The 13,731-nt window shown below is 40.6% G+C and overlaps 1 protein-coding gene and 1 long non-coding RNA gene across 2 annotated transcripts in view; one reads left to right on the top strand and one right to left on the bottom strand.

The window, feature by feature from the left end:
- LOC146855539 (uncharacterized) overlaps positions 1–9,598 on the top strand; it is a 52,693-nt gene extending 43,095 nt beyond the window's left edge. Inside the window, exon 3 of the long non-coding RNA XR_014981342.1 lies at positions 8,306–9,598. This is a non-coding gene — a long non-coding RNA (uncharacterized LOC146855539). The remainder of the gene's footprint in view (positions 1–8,305) is intronic.
- The window catches only part of HAL (histidine ammonia-lyase), a 269,994-nt gene that overhangs the window by 26,636 nt on the left and 229,627 nt on the right, over positions 1–13,731 (bottom strand). The gene's annotated exons all lie outside the window — the stretch shown is intronic.

Below are 13,731 nucleotides of genomic sequence, written 5' to 3'. Positions count from 1 at the left end.
GGCAAACGTTGCTTGAAAATCAATTGAGAATCATTACACAGAGTCCAGCCTTTTTCACATTTAAGATAAACTGTGTAATGACCAGAAGTTATCGAAGGTCCATAATGGAAAATTATTGCAACTGCAACAAAAGTTTTTCCTGATATTGATAATTGATTTCCTACAAACTTCTTTATAAAAGTGTCCAATTTTGTTCCATCAGCTCTACAACGTTGCATCATTAAAATTACATACTGTCCATATTTCTTTAAAAATAACGTTGAAAACATGTCTGATTTACATTTAGAACATTCCATGCTGTGATTGGCATCTTTAACTAATTTACTAAAAGTGACTGATTGACTCTGGTAATGTTAAATATATGAACCTTTCTGAATCAACATTAGGGCTGCATGTGTTGAAACAGTTTTCACAACTATGTTCCCATTTATAAGAGAGACCAAACATATTTTCCATTTCTACCCCTTCTTCTTCCAGTACCATAAGGATATACATCAAGAATTCCTGTGCATCTTGCTGGACATTTTGAGTAAACTGTGTACTTCCTGAACATACATCTAAAAGTTTTCTAACATCAGAAGCACTTTCTATTTTAGTTTTATCATTACTCAGCTTCTCAAAAAGAAAACTCAGCAGAGAACAGAATCTTTTTTCATGATTTAGTATTATCTGCTCTTGCAAACTTTCAAGATATACAATACAACATTCAGCACTACATTAGTGTAGCAGTTGACACCAGAGCTATTTTCAAAATGACAACCAACAACCTCTTGAACACTGTCCTTTTTCTTTTTGCTTGCAATCACATCACTCTCCTTTTGTTTTCTCTTCTGTACATCCTCATTACAGATATTCTCAATTCTCCTTTTCCGAGAAACAACACGTTTTTCAAACACAGGATACTGACCTAAATGAGGAGCATAGGTTCTTCTTAATCTATTATACTCCTTTACACAATTTGCATCAGCACTAACTTTTGAGTCATCAAAGTCTATCATGAATAGACCAGATAATGTTTTCACTCGTGACAAAGCAACATATGCCATACCTTCTTTGAACACAGTAGAACCAATGTTTACAAAAGCACTATCTACAGTTAATCCTTGAGATTTGTGAATATTTACAGCATATGCTAGAGAAAACGGAAACTGCTTCCTACGTACATATAAGTCTTTCACAAGCAAGAAACGAACTGAACGACAAATGTCTTTCACCTCTTCAATCTGATCAAATTTTATTTTTAAAAATTCAATCCCATCTTTTTTCTGGTATTTCACAAAACCCACAACTTTACCCATAGCTCCATTCACTAAACCTTTTTCTGCATCCAAATTTCTTCTTAAAAATACTCGACAGTTCATACAAACAAAGATTTTTTTCTAATCCAGCTGTTTTCGAAATGTTCTTCTCTAGAGAATCCAATTTATTTTTCAGTTTGCCTGTTAATGTAATAGTAATTCCTTCATGCTGAATTTTGTCCACTGCTTCCATTTTCTTAATCTCTTCCTTTTCCAATTTCAAAAGTTCCTCATTGAATATCGAGCATTCACGTAGTGTTGGCAATAAGCAGATTACAGTATTTTTTTCTGCAATGTTCTGGTATATTTTCTCTGCAACTATTTCTTCATTTGGAAATAAATTATGTAGCAACCGACTCTGTAATGCTTCTCTGCCAACTTCTGTGAGTAGTCCAATTCTGATATCTTTCAGAATACTTGCATAATCTTCATCGTTTGCTTGCCTCATATTGGTAGTGAGTTCTTTGTACTCAAAGAATGACCAAATATTCGCATTACCAATACTTCCTAATGACTTCTTTGTGTCTTCATGTGTCACAGTATTAAACACTGGTTGTCCTTTAACTGGAGTGAGCTGCAGAAGATCCCCAAAAACTATAACATGTTTTCCGCCAAATAACACGTCATAGTCTCTCTTTAGAATTTGCTGCATTCTTAAATGCACAAAGGCAAGCATTAAGTTTGATACCATGCTTACCTCATCAATAATGAGAACTTGCATCTTCTTCAACACTCTTGAAACTTCGAAGCATGCTTCTCCTGTTAGCTTGTGATATTCTATTTTGTTCTCATGCTCCACTGGTAACATTAGCAAGCGATGTAAGGTAATTCCTTTTATGTTATATGCTGCTAACCCAGTTGGAGCAGTAACACCACAAGACAAAGTTGAATCTGTTTTTTGCTGTAGGTAGCTTCGGATGACTTTAATTAAGAAACTTTTTCCAGTTCCAGCTTGTCCACTCACATACATCCTGATTGGTTCAAATGATCACATGAGCACTCTTTCTTTTCATGTAGTAATCCATGATCAACTTTTTTTGTGACTTCTTCATAAATTTGTTTTTGTTCTTCATTCAGTTGCTGTTCCAAATATGGTAAGTCTACTAAATCTTCCTGAGCTTGATTCATAGCTGTTTCCACTTTAGTCATTGCTATTGGAGCTTCATTTTCTACGATTGGTTGTCCTAGGAGATCTTGACTGAGTGTTCCAGAACTTTGGCTGTCTTGAGAACTGTCTCTAGCTACTTCAGCTGCAATTGTAGCTTCCTGTTCAATTTCTTCATTTAACTTTTGCACATAATTTGTGAAAGTACTGCATTCAATCGTATCTTTACATGCATTAAAGGAATCTTCATAGCTCTGAAAATCTCCAAGCAATTCATCCTCTGAATGCCATGGTTTAAACAGCTGTAAAAGTGCTAAGTAGTAATATTCCTTTTTGTCAGGAGTGTCGCAACTCAGCTAGCTGTGATTAATCAAACTTCCTTTTGTTTGCTTCACCAAACATCCTTCCTCACCAATGACTTTATATTTTCCATTGTTGATGTCTTCTGTGGCTTTCCGTGTAAAAATGTAGTTCTGCAGCACTTCATAGAGACACATGTTCTCATGATGACGACTTCTTTTTGGGTAATATGTGTCCAACATGTTTGATTTCGAAATATCTGTACTTTCCGGGTCATTCTCTGCCAAATATTCATTGTGTAGAATTTTTCTTTACTCTTGTACTTTCGTCGACAGTATTTTCCACACCGATGACTTTGGAAACGTAAAACTTGCTCTTTTAAGTTTTTCTCTTCTGTGCTTTTAGGGATCGCACATGTTGCATATCCTTCGATGAAACTTAAAACTGCATCATCAGAATCTGTTCCAAATTTTGGGGCATCCTTGATCCACAACAGCATATGAATATGAGGAGCACCTCTTGCTTGGTACTCTTTTCTCCAAAAGAAATCCACAACTTCTCCAAGAGGTGGATTTTTTTTATTGCAGATGAAGGACATCATAGCCTCAAATCTATGATTGAAATATCTGCAAACATTAACCGAATCCAATGAGCACAATTCTCCTGCTGTCTTGTATTGGATGTTTTCAATATTTGAATTTGCCTCTCGAAGAAAATCCAGAAGATCATCCCAAGCGTACTCAGCACAGCTTAGGGTGAGAAACCATGTAGGAGTTCCTAAATTCCGTAACATACACTTCAATTCTCCATGGCGTTGGTACCAATATTCATTTGTCCCACACGGACAAGCCATTAGATTAATCAATTGAGATTCCAAATGATCATCTCGCTGTTGCACTTTGTTCATAAAATCCTTTGCAGACACATTACGTAGATGTACTCCAGTTTTCAAAATGTGATTTACTGCATAAGATAGTGCTGACAAGTCACTTTCAAATAAAAGATGGAACAAATAAGGAATACTTTGACGAAATCTGGGATCTTCTGCATATAATCTTGTAGTCCGATACTCAGAAGCAGGAATCTGTACTGGACGTTCATCATATCGTCCACCTTTTCCTGTAGGAAACAGCTGAGGAAAACAACGAGCTTCCAAGCTCTCCTCCCATACACTCACGGGGGTTCCTTGTGCTTTTTTCATCTGAAACAGATTAATAGTGTTTGCCATAACTTCTTTTGAATGAAGAGGATGTATGCTGAAATGTTCATAAATTTCTTCTTCTTTTGACTTATCCGCTTTTTCAATTTGCCCAGCTGGTAGTCCAGAGTCTGGTAGTAAAACTTCTTCATCTTCATCCATATAAATTGTTTCATACCATTTATTATTTCTTTTCAAATATAAATTTGCTCTTTGTACTTTTCGTACATCTACCAGCTCCTGCCAAATTTTCTTATTCTTTGTTGGTACTCCATTAACCAAAATAACTAATGGTTCAGTTTCCAATCTATCTGCATCAATAGTTTCCATATTTTTTTTCAAATCCAATGGCAAATAGACAACTCTTCCTTTTAAACCTCTTTGTAAATCCGAAGGAGGTAATTTGCCTGTTTTGGGGCTCCATACGAACTATAGTCTGAAAAGGATGGACACATTGAATGAGTATAGACTCATACGTATTTAAATCACTAAGTTCTGCAGGAATTTCAACCAATTCTAAATTATTATGTACAGTTCTTGCTGGCATTTTATTTTCTTCTAACTTGTCATAACAGTATTTACAAATACGGTGATATTCACCCAAATCAAAACAATTTTCCAGAAATAAATATGTAGCAAAATCCAACCACTTAGTATTATTTTCTTTTTCACTTTTTTTATAGAGATCAACATACCTTGTTTGATTTTTATAATGGCTTCTCCGGCAACAAATACAAGTAATATTTGGTCTTTCATTAGAGATGATAGTAAATTTTGTCATTTGATCTTCAAAATTTTTACTAACAGTGGGTTCTACATTCTCTTCCACATTTTCTTCAATTACTGTGTCATTATCTGCACTTTCTTGTTCCGGACCAAAGTAACAAAACTGAATTTCATCAGTAACCTTCTCTACATCTGATACAGATCCACGGAACAGAGCCCTATTCAACTCATTTAACTTTAGTGCTGGACTTTTAGCAAAATACAATCTTCTCACAAACTTTCTCATTTCAGTATGATGAACTGCCAGCATCCTAAAATGGTGAAAAACACTTTGGCAAACTTTCCTAGAAAGACAAGCCAGAGAATGTCCTTGCAAACCAGTACTCTCTCTCACTCTACATGGATCTAGTCTTTGAAGCACCTTAATCCTCTGTTTAACACTTTTTTTTACTATATTCTCTTAGAAACTCAAGTAATTTATCAATAGACTCCTGTTGTACAGTACAAATACTACTACAATTCCAAGTGTACACTGGGGCTTTAGGACGTCTCCCCATAACCTCATCAGCTATCACTTCTTCCTCATTTCGTGGAACCATTTTCTCCTTTTCCATTATACAACCATCTTTCACTTCATAAGCACGACCTCTGGTGTCAACTGCATGCAGCAAACTATTACTTTGAAGATAACTCTCTTCATTAAAAAATGGTTCAGTACTTGAACTATGCATCCATTCTCCTAAAAACACTTTACAAAAGTTATTTCTTTTCACTACTCTTTTCGTTTTGCTTTGTGACTTCATTACATTGACCATTTTATCTAATGTACGGATCCTGTTCAAAATTAAAATGAATAGTTTTCTTTTTAAATCTAAAGCCTTAGCCACAATTGATTCAATATCTTTTTTCGCTTATAAAATTTCGCTTTCTTCTTATATGTTTTCACATCCTTTAGTAAATTGGACATCACTCTTCTCTGAAACATTTTTCTACGAATGTCTTTAAATGCCGTTTTTCTCAAAAACCACATCATCCAGGCCCCGTTATGCGGTTTCATTTTAAATTAAGAACAACAAAAATTAAAACCACACCCACAAGGCAACCCACAATCAAAAATAGCAGCACGTGCTCCCCAAGAGGGGGGATCCCAACTATACACAGAAGTGTGAAGAGGGGGAAGAGAGCAAAGCGAGGACTGGGGGGAACCCAATGCCCGGCAGCGGGGGAATGAGTCGGCTAAGGGGATGGGGCTGGCGAGGGATCAGGCAGCAGCGGCGGCGCGCAGATACCCCCTCGGTAGTCGTTCCAGGGGCCCCATACTTTCACCCATGTCCCAGGCTTACCCCTCGCCACATACACCACTTTTTCGTGAACATGCACCAGTCCATGTGTTCTTTCCAGGCCGAGACCGTCGGGGGCCTCTGGGATCCCCACAGTTGAGCAATATCACGCTTGGCTACCATATATCCCAGAGTCACCCACCACGTCTGCGGCGCTGAGTAATCAGTCGGTTCCCACACATTCAACAGGCATCTCCTCGCTTCAGGCAACAGCGCCACGTGCGTAACCAGACGCAGCACCTCATGTACACCACGCCAGAACCCCTCTACCTCCGGGCACTCCCACAAAATATGCATAAAGGTCCCCAAAGCACCACACCCACGCTTACATAACCCATCTCCGGCATAGCCCATACGCAGAAGCTTTGGCCCCGTCATGTAGACCCGGTGGAGTATCTTGAGCTGGACGAAGCGAATGCGAGCCGGTATGGCCACCTCCTTCGGGGAGGCCACCGCGGAGGTCCAGTCCTCGTCGTCCAACTCCAGCCCGTCGGCAACCCAAGCCGCACGAAGGGCAGTCAACAGGCCCGAGCGGTCGTTTATCAGCTTTTTGTATATAAGTGAGATCGTGCTGTCCGGGACGTGCCCATCCAGCACTCTATCCTCCAGGGGGGAATATTCCGGGATGGAGGCAACGTCCGTGAAGACGGAGCCCAGCGCATGACGGACCTGCAAATACCGGAAGTATTCACTGCCCTGCAACTGGAATTCCGTCTGCAGCATATCGAACGTTTTAAATCCTCCCCTCGTCCAAAGATCCCCCACTTTACTGATACCTATTATGTCCCACTTCTCGAAGCCCTTAGAGGTCCACAGGGAACCCAACCGCTCAGACGCGTATAGCGGTGACGCCCGGGTCAAATGGTCCTTCCACCCCATAGCTGCATTGGCCGCGTGCCAGACTTGCACCATGACACGCGTGGGGCCCGTCAGACGAGCGTCGGGCGCGCTAGAGTAGAGCGCTCGATTGTAATCGCCACCTGGCAGGAGCATCTTGTCCATTTCGAATGCCGGGTTTAGGGCGGGCCCGTAGAGGCCATGGTTAATGGCAGCGAGCTGGGAGGCCCAATAGTACCGTTTAATATCCGGGAGGGCAATCCCCCCATCAAACCATGGGAGCGTCAGCTTAGCCAGAGCAATACGCGGCCTCCCGTCCCAGAACAGGCGGCGCTGCAGACTCTCCACCTCACGGAAGTAGCGCGCCGGGAACAAGTCCATAGTGTTCTGCAGAGCGTACAGAAAACGCGGCAGAGACATCATTTTGAACAGTGCCGCCCGGCCGAGCGGCGAAAGCGGCAGGCGCCGCCAGCGTGCGACATCTACCCGCAAACGCTGGAGGGGGGGAAGCAGATTACGTTCATACCGGGCCTCCGGGTCCAGAGTAATGAAGACACCCAGGTACCGAAATCCCAGCGGGGCGATCTGGATCGGACAGCCCCGCGGGAGAATAGGAGCCTCCCCAGAGAGAACATACACACATGATTTAGCCCAATTGATGACGAGACCGGAGTTACGACCGAACGAGTGCAAAACATCAACTAGGACTATAAGTGATTTGCGTGGGGAGGCTAGGTACAGAAGGATGTCATCAGCGTATAGGGATACGCGATCCTCATACTCGGGGGTCCAACGGAGACCACGGATGGAAGGCTCCCACCGCAGCCACTCCGCCAGCCGTTTTTCTTTTTAAGTCAATCTTTATTGCTTCTAATTGTACATTAGCATTTTGTAATTTCTCACTTTTGTCCTGTTGTTTTCTACTTGAAACTCTATTTGCAGTGGGGACATTTTTCAAATTTGTTCTTTTTTTGAAGATATTTTTAAAAAAATCCTTAGTTTGCTTACCAGAAGACTTTTTCTTTTTTCCAACATGAGGATCTTCAACTAATTTGGGTCCTCCAGTTGTCTTCAAATATAAATATTTTTTCTGTTCTTGTCTCTTCCTTGATTTTATAGGCATCTTTAATTTATTTCACTGTTGGTCAGCAATATCTGAAAGAAACTAAAAAAAAATACCTTTATGTAATTTAAATGCATTACTATATTTTTTTTTGTGCTTTTCAAATCTTATAATACTATCTACCCCTTTCCTACAAGTGAAAAACACAATAAAACCAACAAGAATTAAAGCTTCCCCTTTCCTACGAATGTAATTCTAAAAGAACCAGAGTACCACGAATTAAATCTCTGACAACAATTCCTGTGTGCGCACAGACTCATGGTGTGATTCTAGGCAGAAAACAAAATTTAATTTGCAATTTGAAAGCACACTTACTACTGTGGTAGAGCAAGTGATAATTACTCTAACAGTCTGACACATTTTCATTATTTTTTTCAGAAACAGAAAAGAGCACATGCCCAAACTGCTTTTTGAGACCATGAACATGTGCAACCTGAATGATGTACTACACTCTAGCAAAGGAAATGAGCCTTGGTGATGTTCAATGTATTAGCGTTACTCACTGCTATCTGAAACACCACACAGCGCTGAATAGTAAGCTTGGCTGTACATGAGAAACAGCTTGCTCTCTGCCAAGAGTGTGCTTCTGGAGACTGTCAAGTGCAAGAGAGATCTGCATTGATCCTTGCGCAACTGCATAAACATTGGAGACATGTATGTAACACTACATGGTGGTAAGGGTTAATTGGACTTTTGAACATGTACAAACAACATGACCCATTGCAGGAGTGGAAGAAAAATCTACCATGTTGATGTCAAATGTGTTTGCATTGCCCTCTCATTTGTGACATATTAATTTGGGCTCAATGGTAGCCATCACAGTTCAATAAAACAAGCTTCCCCTTTCCTACAAATGCAATTCTGAAAGAACCATAGTAACACGAATTGAATCTCTGAGAACAATTCCTGTGTGCGCACAGACTCATGGTGTGATTCTAGGCAGAAAATGAAATTTGATTTGCACTTTGAAAGCACACTTACTACTGTGGTAGAGCAAGTGATAATTACTCTAACAGTCTGACACATTTTCATTATATTTTTCAGAAACAGAAAATAGCACATGCCCAAACAGCTTTTTTATACTGAATACAAACCATCACAGTTCTAAAAAACAAGCTGCGCCTTTCCTACGAATGCCATTCTTACAGAACCAGACCAACACAAATTAATTCTCTGACAACAATTCCTTTGTGCACACAGACTCATAGTGTGATTGTAGGCAGAAAACAGTATTCCTGGGTGATACCAGTACACCTTAACTTATGGTGAAGACATACTCCATAATATCTGACATGTTCAAGGCACTTAAATATCTTCCTTAACATAAAATGTAAAACACAACTTTAAAGTGGTAGGAATATGTACCATGCTATTTTCAAATGTGTTTGAATTTGCCTCTCATTTGTGAGAAAGTGATTTCTGCTGAATGCTAACCATCACAGTTCAAGAAAACAAACTGCCCCTTTCCTGCGAGTGCAAGGCTAACAGAGCAAGAGCAACACAAATTAAATCTCTGATAACAATTCCTGTGTTCACACAGACTCATGGTGTGATTCTAGGCAGAAAACATTATTCCTGGGTGATACCAGTACACCTTAACTTATGGTGAAGACATACTCAATAATATCTTACTTTCAAGACAGTTAAATATCTCCCAAAACACAAATTGTGAAAAAAAACTTTAAAAGAAGAATCACATTTCTATTATTTATATCAAAATGTACCACATACATTCCCTCTCAAATTCATAACTCACCTTTAAAAGTAGTTAGTTCAGATAGAAATGTGGCACTCAAACAGCAGATTATCAGAGCCAGAATCTCTGAGCTGTACACCTCTCTCCTCTCACCAGAACCAGTTAATGGCAAGGTTTCCCTCTCTTTTTCCACACATATACATGTTAACTCCAAATCACAGTGCTTCCCACATTTTTTTTCAAATGGAAACACACATTTCTATTGGTTGCAAATTTCAACCCTTTCCAAATGATCCCTTCCCCCAACAGGACTTCTGCCTGCTACCATAGCAACAGGTCATGGAACACTGCTGTGAGCAGAGAGGTCATAAGTTCAGCACACAATGTTTCTAATCCTTAGAGCAAGAGTGCTTGACTTTTCAAACCTAACAGCAAATCCAAAGTAACGTTCTGTGGGTACACATTTTTCTGAGCCAATACAAAACATGCTTGTAAAAATCTAAATATACAGCGTAGTTTTAACTGTAAAATGGTTTGAATCAGCCAATCAGTTCTTTGAAGAAAAAAAAAAGTATGTTAGCCTCCATTTTACAACTATCTTTCTTTTCATATTGCCATTCTACTGAAAGACACCTTCTGAGTGCATCCAGATCTCCTTGAAAGATGTTCACAGTGTGGATTGTAGGTCACAGCTATGTCTTCTGGAGTGAAAAGTTTGCAGAAAAAAGAGGTATTGTGAAAGACCTTGCTTTGCCAAATGTAGACATTAGATGGATTGGTCAGAGAGGGGCACCAATTAATGCCTTTGGTGAAAACCTTTCTACATCTCCCACAGCCTAACCTTATTATTGTGCACTGTGGTGGAAATGACCTAGGCACTTTAACTGCGGTAGGTCTGGAAATGCTCATTAAGGACACCTTTGTGCAATTGATGTCACTTTTTCCACAAACTGCCTTTGTATATTCTAATATATGCCAAAGGCAAAAGTGGAACTGGTCCAACCAATTTTGTCCGCAGATTGACAAAGCAAGAAAGCACGTCAATAAGTCTATTTCTGCTTTCCTCAGAGACTATGGTATGGGTTCTATATACCACAACAACTTGCGTTAAAACATGCAAGACATTTATAGAGGAGACGGTGTACATTTCAATGATGAAGGGAACAGAGTCTTCCTCTTGAACTTCAGACTCTGCATCGGTACTTACTTGTAGGTACAAAAAAACACTCAATGAACACAACAGCTCTTTTTAGAGCCAACCAACATCTAAACATTTAGGGCCTCATGTAGGTAGCATACCAGTTACCACTTCTAAAATACCGAACGATACCGAATCGGTATTTTAGAAGTGGTAACTGGTATGTAGGTAATGAGTCGGTATTTTTTACCGAATCGTTACTAGTCGGTAATTACCGAATCGGTATTTACCGATTCGGTAATGAGGCATACCTTCCCATTGATGGGAAGGTATGCCTCATTACCGAATCGGTAAATACCGATTCGGTAATGGGGGGAACACATACAAGGGTGGCAGGGTGTCACATTGACACCCTGTTGCACCCCTGATTCGGCCATGTGTGCACATGTGGCACACATACATGCCCTAAGGGCATGTATGTATGCCACATTGCACACTGCTACGCGCGTAAAAATGCATTTACACATACATTCATTATTTACCACCAACTATAAGTTGGTGGTAAATACCGACTCTTAAACACACACACACACTCCCCCTACATCTCGATTTTGCTTTCGGAATTTACCGAATCGGTAAAATTACCGATTCGGAAAAGTTACCGATTCGGTAACATTACCGATTCTGTATTATTACCGAATCGGTAATTTTACCGATTCGGTAAATTCCGAAAGCAAAGTTTGTCCCCCTACATACCAATGGCCAAAATACCGGTCGGTAACGGTATAATTACCGAAAATCGGCCGTTACCGACCGGTATTTGGCTTCCTACATGAGGCCCCTAATTTTGATTTTTAATTCTATTTTTTTTATTTTTTTTTACCGTCGTACGCGTACGGCGCGATTTAAAAAAAAAAAAAAAAAAAATGTATTTTTCACACTTCTGGGTCCTTTTTGGACCCCCTGACAAAGGCTAGGGGGTCTGCATCTCTCTACCTTGCCCCCTTTTCACATTCTCCACCTTTGTTTTTTAGTGTGAGACACACAAAATGGCGGCCGACACTTCCTGATTTCGACCGACTGGAATGTTTACTGTCATGTAACCACCAATCAGAATTACGCTCACGCACGGCAGCGTGCGCGTACGGTATGCTTACCGTACGCGCACGGTGAGCGCCTATGTACTTTTAACTGAAATTTTCTCAGGAACTACTGAACAGATTGACTCCAGATATTAAAAAGGCACATCCCTGACCTGAGGACTTTCTCTTTGCCAAATTTCAAATAATTATGTTCAGCCGTTCGGGCTGTACCTTGGACTAAAGGACCCTATGGAAAAATGCATGGGGAAAACGCGTTTTGGGACCCCCCTTTTTTCTCGGCCCCCGCTTGACTAATCACCCCGAGACTTTCAGGGTAGGAGCGGAGCAGAGCGCCCCACCTATTTTGAAAAATCTGCGAGGATTCGTCAACCGGCGCCAAAGTTATTCAAAATAGAATTTTCATATTTCCTATGGAAACACAGTCCTAACTATAACTATCTACTGGCGACCGCCAGTAGATAATGTGTACAGATTTACTATTCTTAACACCATTTTTGCTTAACTTGCTATATATATGCATCAACACACATATTCGCGCCTGCTTGTAAAAGTGTGGTGAAGTATTGAAAATACAGCGCAACGCCCCCCCCCAGCGAGATAAAACATCCACTGTTATGGTCATTGCCGTTGGGGAGAGAGGTACCAGCATTGACTGTGGGAAGGTGTTTGTAAAAGAAGCTTACCATCAATGACTCCTGAGTAGACTGTCCTGCGAGTTTTGTGTCCGTGGCCAGCTCTGTTGGGACACCACTTGATGTGCAGGAACCTAATCACTGTATGTAGGTCCCGCAGCGGCTCTCGGCAAAACCTGGAGTGGACAGCAATGGGACCTGCGCCTTCTGCAACCAGGGAGAATGGGTGTAACATCAAACTCCTATCGGAGTGGACTGCCATGTATTTAATCTGGCCCCCAGGAGAGATGACAACGCGGAAGTGAAACATGCACTGAAGAAAGGCGAATGCCTGAAACGCGTCTGCCCAGTGTTTCACTGCTGTAATTGTTCATGCTGTGCGCTGATGGAACTGGCACATTAAAGCTTCTTTTCTCTCACCGAGCAAGTGTCGGCCCCCTCTGTTCTTGGAGAAGTGGGACTGGTTTGGGGATATATATGTCAAGTGTATCATCAAATTGTAGATGTGAAGTCCACACCTATATATTCTTACACTGACAATGTAGTGGTGAGTTGATATTCTGACATACAACCGGTGTGATGCAAGATCCCATTACTAATGACCATCAAGTGCTATCCAAGAAGGGTGATTAATAATCAGTCAACATAACTTCTGTTTGATGTATTTTCAGAAGGTTTACTTTCATCCATCATCTGATAATCAAAGACTCTGGCATAGGACTGCAGCACCTTCCTCGTTTTCCGTACTCTCAGCCCACACAGTAGTACTTGCTTCTCCCTTCAGGAGATCTGTTGCAGACCATGCACCATTTTTAGAAATATTTCCTGGGCTTTATTGAACATATTTGTATCCAAAGCACCTTCCTTTTTCGCTGCTGATTTACCACTTTCTATGTCTACCCTAACATTCCCTTGACTCCTGCATGGTCTTTTCATGCGGTTTAGAAACTTTGAAGTAAATGGCTATGATAACCCCAACAATTTCAAGACTTGCATTAAATCTTAGCAAACACTGCACATACCACTCTTCACGTTTTCTTTAATCTCTCCACATTTTTCTCCAAATCCAGGGAGACTACCAATGTTGTTAAACAACTTTGTGCCATCTCTAAAGTAGGATTCCCTCTACTTCAGCTCTCCTGCAATGGCAAAAGATAGATAGGGTGAATATTATGGTCTTTGAAACCAACCGCTGCTCCTCCTCCTGCACTACTTACAAGTGGCTAGAGGCCGCT

The sequence above is a fragment of the Triturus cristatus genome, chromosome 4_1, assembly GCF_964204655.1.
Source record: "Triturus cristatus chromosome 4_1, aTriCri1.1, whole genome shotgun sequence".
Classification (NCBI taxonomy): Eukaryota; Metazoa; Chordata; class Amphibia; order Caudata; family Salamandridae; genus Triturus; species Triturus cristatus.
This window is presented reverse-complemented; position numbering and strand designations above follow the sequence as displayed.